At 47.4% G+C, this 7,144-nt stretch overlaps 1 long non-coding RNA gene across 2 annotated transcripts in view; it reads left to right on the forward strand.

Annotated features, from left to right (window-relative positions):
* Positions 1 to 735: 735 nt before the first annotated feature.
* The window catches only part of LOC109520031 (uncharacterized), a 7,121-nt gene continuing 712 nt past the window's right edge, over positions 736 to 7,144 (forward strand). The window contains exons 1-5 of one of the 2 annotated variants that reach the window (XR_002169072.1): positions 736 to 912; positions 2,155 to 2,233; positions 2,348 to 2,544; positions 2,693 to 2,815; positions 3,291 to 3,425. This is a non-coding gene — a long non-coding RNA (uncharacterized LOC109520031). Of the gene's footprint in view, positions 913 to 1,864; positions 2,234 to 2,347; positions 2,545 to 2,692; positions 2,816 to 3,290; positions 3,426 to 7,144 lie in introns of those variants that run through there. The other variant, XR_002169071.1, reaches the window with a different exon arrangement.

Here is a 7,144-nt window from a genome sequence, read left to right on the forward strand (position 1 = left end):
TTGTGATGCATACGCTTACACATACTTCAGTCTTGATAGCGAACGATAGGGGTCCGGATGTTCCCGGCATGCCAAATAGGGGTCAGGTCGGCCCCCTAATGGACGCAGCTGACAGGTAAATGCGAGCTAAATGGCAGGAAAAGATCACGGGTGACGGTAAAGACGTGAAAAGGGTGAGTAAATTGCTTGCGGGAAAGGGAAAGGTCAGAGGACGTCAGCGGTGGATTGTTTCGAAATTAAAACGAAAAAAAAAAATGGACAATTCAGTTATACACTATTCACCAAAAGTATCAACAGCTTTCGGGTGGAATTTATATATTTTTTAACAAATGAAAAAAAAAAAATCACATTGGTGTTACACTGCGTTTAAAAAAAAAAAAAAAAAGACCTCGGCGCATTTTAATATATTTTACCCCCAAAAATTGCAACAATTTGACAAGGTGTGATCATATCCCGCACTTCCTGCTGCAACTGCACACCGATTGCGGCCGGTTCGTACCGATTCGACTTTCCCCTCTTACTTTTAATAAGCGCTCTGCGTGCACGTTTCGTCGGTGCAAACAGTCTTTTGCTCTCTAATTGTGAGCCGTTTTATCGCGCCGCACTGAACTACTTCCCGGCAAGATGGCTAATATGCTCCATTATATTTTATTTGCCCGCGTTGCAAAGCATTTATTGTCATTTGTACGGGTGGCAGACTGACTTAACAACGATGCCGTTTATGGGGGGCACAAGTGGTGTTACGGCGCGCAAATGGGTTGAAGGTTGTGCATCCTCTTCAAGCCCGAGCGCTTTCCGGGTTTCAACTGTTTTGTTTACATTCCGACTAAGTGCTTCGTTAGGCACGCTGGCGCAATCCACGGGACGGATGAGACGAGGGACGCGACGTCTGCAGCGCTCTACAGCCTCGCGGTGAGTTATTTTGTTCGCTTTTTCGATCGATTTTCACCTTGCAAGGAGCCGTGTCGAGATGAGTTGAGGAGCTTCACGTCGAACCACTGCTCTGCATTGTCCCTCGGCGTGATTTCGAGTGCGACGGGGCTGTTTGTCTGACCCAGATGAGCCAGCAGTCTGGAAAATGCGGGTGTACCTAATGTCGTGGCCAGTGAGTGCCCCGTCGGTCCTTTGCCAGGTGATTGCTGCTGATCATTTTCGGTCATTTTGTCTGACTCCTGCCTCGTTTTAGACACATTTCAAATCGTAATTCCTCTCATTTGGAGTGTTGGGAGTCCGTGGGGTAAAGCAAGAAAAAGGAGGAGTGGAATTGAATCTCCCATTAGGGGCAAAGTCGATCAAAGCCGGTGACTGGCCGTGGATCTCCGAGCGGGTTTCCCTTCGCTGTCTTAATAAGGAAAGAAACGGCATTCGGTAGGAGTCCACATTTGAAGGCTGTCGCCAATTATAAGACGGCGCGCGCACCCCCCTTTGGGAACGTTCCTTCTTGCGAGAGCCGAATGTGGTCACATGACATTTCCTCGTGGGGATACGTGCGTGCTGCAAGTGCAGGCTAATTTCTTGTTTTCTCTCTTGATCATTGCTTCGTGGTTGTAAATCACATCATGCTGATTTCTTTTCGCGATGTGCAAGTACCGATTACAGATATCAATATTCGGATTGGGACAGGTCTTATTTTCAGCGATCAATTATTCATGAATGCAGCCGATACTAAGCACCGATACTTAAGGCAAAAATATTTGAACATCGAGTATGTCTTCCTCGGCGTTTATACCCGGGGCGGTTTTATTGGCGAATGATCATGCGCGACAGAAAAAGGCTCTCGGTGGGCAATTTTCTGTCATTTTGTTCAATGAAATTTTCGATGTCCAAAGTACGCGAGGTATCGCTACCCGGTAGCTTGTAACAGCAACACAGCATGCCGCTTTGAGCCACGAAACTCCCACTGCGGCCCTGCTATCCGATTCCTGCAATGTCATCTCCACTGACCCCCGTCTTAAGGATTTTCTCGCCGAGTTTTTTATTCTGGAGGAGACGCAAAAAGATAACATGCTCATTCCTGCACACGCTGTTCAGGAAAACAACAACAACAACGGGCCAGCGGAATACCATTGGCGAATGGAATTGTTCCAATTGTCGACTCGATTACCTTCTTATCAGGCTGCCAAAAAATAAGCACTTTGATTTCCATTTCCATAGGAAGCAGGCAAAGAAGAAAAGATTTGGCCGTCATTGCGACAAAGGAGAAGACTGCTGCGAGCGCGCGGAGGAGCAGCTGGTAAAAAGGCTCAATATTATCTTAGGCGAAATGGACTTTGTCTCTTTACAGTCTTTTGTGTGTGCCATCCATTGGGTGACATAAACATTGATTATTATTATTTTTTTGTCTTAGCCACTCCAGGGACAGTGACGCGTCTTTTGGCCCAGTCGATCGCTTCAGGAACGTTCCCACGTTTGCGCCTAAGCTCCAACCTTTTTCAGGGTTCCTTGATCGATGCGTCCTCATCAATTCCCAAGTGCTTGAAGGGAGCGCTTGGAAACGGGAAATGTCAGTAAACCAAAATAGAAATGAAATCTGTCCCGTTTTCAGTAATTGAGTCCCTTGTTGCTTTGAGCGCTAACTGGAGGGGGGGAAAAAAAAGTTCCATTCCCTCTCACGCTGTCTAAATTGCCTACAGTCGAGGCTCCACCTCTAACCAAAAGCTTGAACATTTTATTTCCCCTCTGCAATCACCAGATGGTGCTGTGGGACCACGGTTGCCTCGAAAAGTTGCCTCGACCAGCCCATGAAGTACCCGCAGCCAGATACTGGGCTCATCCATATCCGTCTGAAAGCACCGACACCATTGGATGACGTAAGGTAGGCTTCCCCCCCCCCCCACCTGCCTTTCCGTTCTGCCTTCTCAATTTGGTTTTCCTTCACGTATGGCCTCCGTTTTTTTGAATATGTTCTCACAATTACGGCATATGCGTGGCATAAACAAAGCGGACAGTATAACGTGCTTTTTACGAAGGTGTGATGCAGAACCTGGAAATACGTTTGTGCTGTTTAATATTAGGAAAAAAACACCGGTTGACATTGGTGCCATTTGATTCTTGGTGCACAAAAACAGTGTCGAAAAAATTGCAGTCCTGCAATCTACCCCATGATTGTTGGGCCGCAGTTGTAGGAAGTCCCCCACGGGAAACGTCAGCGAGATCTGAGATACGAAATGTTAATCCCTCACGTTTCATCTATCTAATGAGAGTAAGTAACCCTTTCCTTTGACCGTGACATCTCCCGAGTGGTGTTTTTACTCCGTCCTCGTGAAGTGCTTCATTTTCGCTGATTGAAGGAATGTCAGAGCTCGGGTGGGTACAACAGTCGCCCCCAGCAGGAGCCAACACCTCGCCATCTGGGAGAGTGTCCGTCCCCATTCCTCTGGAGATTCAGCTGACGGAAAATTCATCGGCAGTGTGCTCGAACAAGGGTAAGATATTGCCTGGGGAGTGCGTCCAGAGAGGCATTAGGGATGATCAGATTTCTATTTCCTGCCCGGGACGCCTTTTTAAACTGCATCCGGTATGTTTTTTTTTTTTTTTAAATGCGGCATCGGTGGATCCTCATCTCTGTTGCTTAGCCATTCATCTTAGTGACAGCTCTCTACAGAGAAAATATTTTAAATGTGGTGCTCCAAAACTGAGGATACTGTGCAAAAAAAAAAAAAAAAAAGACTGGTCAAACCATTAGGTGGCAAAGCATGTCGTTTGTCAAAAGGAAGCTCCTCAACTCACACGAGCGTCGGTTCGTGTCACCTTCTGTCACAATTAGGCCTCAAAGCGCGACTTTTGTCAAAACAATGCTCCTTTTGCTCACTTCAAAAAGAGATCATTGGCACCAAGATGCCTCAACTTGGGCGGCAAAGCACTCTTTTTCTCAAAATGAAGCTCCTCAGCCCGCCTCAACAGAGTTCTTTGGCACCTGAAATGCCACAATTTGCCGCTAAAGCGTTACTTTTGTTGAAATGAAGCACCTCAACTTGTATCAACATAGTTCCTTGGCATCAAAATGCAATAAAGTGGCGGCAAAGCACTCCTTTTGTCGAAAAAAATCTCCCCAACTCACTTCAATAGAGTTCCTTGGCGCCATAAGATGGTGCCAAAGCTTAACACTCTTATTGCTTTCCAGCCAATAGATATATTTTCAGTAAATGATACCGTCTTTGTGAAGGGATAGTAACGTATTCGCACTTATAATTACATCTGCCCTTTGAATGACCCCTCCCCCATGACCGGGCGAGCCTCGTACCCGCCGCGCATACGCAACTTCCTGTAAGCCCTCAACATCAAACAGGAAGCGAGCTGAGTCCGGAGAGTTGTGTGAACGTTCAAATTTCATCCCAGATTTCATCTTTAAATGGATGCGATGTTGCAAGCGGGGGGTCAGTCCAGTTCACGCCGCCGCTTCCCGGCTCACACGAACAGATCGCCGCGACTTGCCGCTCGCTTGGAATGACATTTTATTAGGTTCCATCAAATGTGTTTACTTTGCATATTTATAGCAGCCCAAGGAGTCTCGCGTGGTATCGGCAGACCTGAATGGGCCGCCAAAATATTTGGCTGCCTTTCCCCGATTGGCGCCCCCCCCCGAAGGCTCCTTATTTTCCACAGCAGCCAAACGCCGGCGTCATTTACTAACTTCTTTCTGGGCCCCGCGCCGTCTCGTGTCCTTTCCCACCTCAGTGGAACGTGGTCATGAATAACGGTTTCAAATACGCTGGCGCTAAACCCGCGTTGACTCGCCAACATGGCCGCCGTGAAAATTGCCATTTGTCGATGAATTCCCCGTCCAGCCGACACATTATCTCCAACCTCTGCTGGATTTGCTGAAAAAAAAAATACCCCGGAAAACGTTTCCTTATTCCAAGCGCTCCCTTCTTTGCGTCATGTTTTTGAATTGATCCTGAAGGACCGCGTGACGCAGCGGCAAAGAAATAAAAAAAAAAAAAAAAGCTCTTTATTCACTCTCGGCATAGAGCCCTCCTGACAATGTAGGCACAGTACTTCACTTTAATACTCGGCGCAGAAGCACGCTCGCTACAGGTCGAGATGAAATTCACTCGCGCGCGGGTGCGGGCGGGGGTACTGCGCAAAGACACTTCAGGCGCACGGAGGACGCGCCTTCATGTCGTCGCCGATGAAGAAGAAGGCGTCGAACATAACTAGCGTACGCGAGGACATGAGAAGCCAAACCTCGGGGGAGGCGGAACGCAAAGACTCCCCCGTTCACGACACAGATGGTACACCACACATGAGCGGTCTCGTGTGTGTGTGTGTGTGTGTGTGTGTGTGTGTGTGTGTGTGTGTGTGTGTGTGTGTGTGTGTGTGTGTGGATGCATAATATGCTTTTGTGTGTCACTTCGAATATACGTGAGGAGAAATCTCCTTCCGCCGCTCCTGTTTCGAGCATGTTGTCGAACTTGCGCATCCAAGAGCACAAGATGGACATTTCTGAATTTATTTATTTTTTTCCCTTCATTAGCGCCACACGAACGGGAACTGGACCGACCGCCGAGCTTAATGCTCGCTCCGAGGCAGATTGTAAATTATCCACAAATCTGGCTTCACGCTGTTTAATAATGGATACGCGCAACTCCTCGGTTTCACAAAAAAGCCTAAATGGGATTGATGAGAACTGTGGCGCCACTTTGTCCTTTCGCAAAAGATGATTATTGATGGATTTTTGTTGTTTTAAGAATAACACGAGTACACCCCCAAATTTGCATGACTATTTTGGGGGCAAAATCTATTCCAAACCTTTTTTTCAATAATTTACATCGGCAGCCTATTTCATAACACATTTAGCAAGCTTGCTTACGGGCCTCTCTTGCCAGGAGCGGAAAGCCAACATTCCAATCATCATAAAATACCGACGCGGTCGTTTGACGTGACGACTGGATGTTTGACCCACATGCGCGATGATGTGAGCTTCATAGAAGCCCCCCCGCGGGCGAACGCGATGCCTCACATCCGATTGTGTCTTTGAGCCGCCGGAGTGCATAATGCCCCGTAACGACCGCGTTTTAACCCCCGTTGACCTCGCGCGGCAGAAACGATGGCCGGGCGGTGGGGGGGGGGGGCCCGCCCCGCGTTCCCCGCCGCCATTTACCGGGACCAAAATTCCCTTGTGACATTTTTTCAATTGAGGAGGGCATTTTTAATGTCAAGAGTTCGACGCCAAAACTCCAAACGACACACTTGAACGCTGGCGTCCACGTCACTCACCGATCCAGGCCCCGCCTTTTTCAAGTCATACCCACTCAAAAGTCACAAACACGACAATGTAGAATGTCGACTACTGAACTCATTCACTCCCAACGACGTTTTTAAACGTCTTTTCAGACTTGGTCTAGAATTGGCTGGTACTGAATGAGTTCATACCTCACGTGCGCTTTGTTCGTTTTTCGTGATGCATTTTTTATACAATTAAACCGCGCGTATGACCTCCGAGAAAGTTGTTCGCCAAGGAGTTCTTGTGTTGCAATCTCCTTGTGTTATTCTTTCACTGGCTGTACATAACGTTCATATAAAATGTTCCTCCCAAGCTCGCGTGTGCGAGCGAGCGCGTGCGAGAGATCCTTTTGGCACCAGACGCCGATGTGTGTAATCGGAGTGGGATGAGAGCAGCTCTATTTTTGGGGGGTCTGGATCCGTGTCAGCCTGCCTTCTGTGGAGAAGGAGATAAACAAATAAAGAATGATGCTGAGTGGGCTTAAAAGCCTGTTTGCAAAGTTAAAAAGAGCCGCCGCCGCTTTGGCGATAGAATGAATTTGTCAATGCCGATGGAGTTGGAAAGTTAACGAGCGAAAAAAAGGGCGAGGGGTGGGGGGGGACAAAATCAAAGCTGAAGATTGGAGAATGTTTCGAACGATCCGAGTCATTGTCAAAGTCACTTCAAGAGTAATACAGTCCTTTTTTTTTGTTTTATTCAAATGTGTGAACTAATTGGACCATTTTAATAGCAGGCAGTTTCAAGTATCCCATTAATTGTCACTTTTACAGCTGGAATTATTGCTTTCGAAGGTACTGAAAGATCTGCAAGTCAATATGACACAACCCCCCCACCTCAAACATGGCACTTTTGACGTCTACGTCTCTCTTATGCGCTCTCGTAATGATCATTTCAAGTCGAAATTCACCCCTTTTTTTT

This window comes from Hippocampus comes, unplaced genomic scaffold (assembly GCF_001891065.2).
Source record: "Hippocampus comes isolate QL1 unplaced genomic scaffold, H_comes_QL1_v1.1 scaffold127, whole genome shotgun sequence".
Classification (NCBI taxonomy): Eukaryota; Metazoa; Chordata; class Actinopteri; order Syngnathiformes; family Syngnathidae; genus Hippocampus; species Hippocampus comes.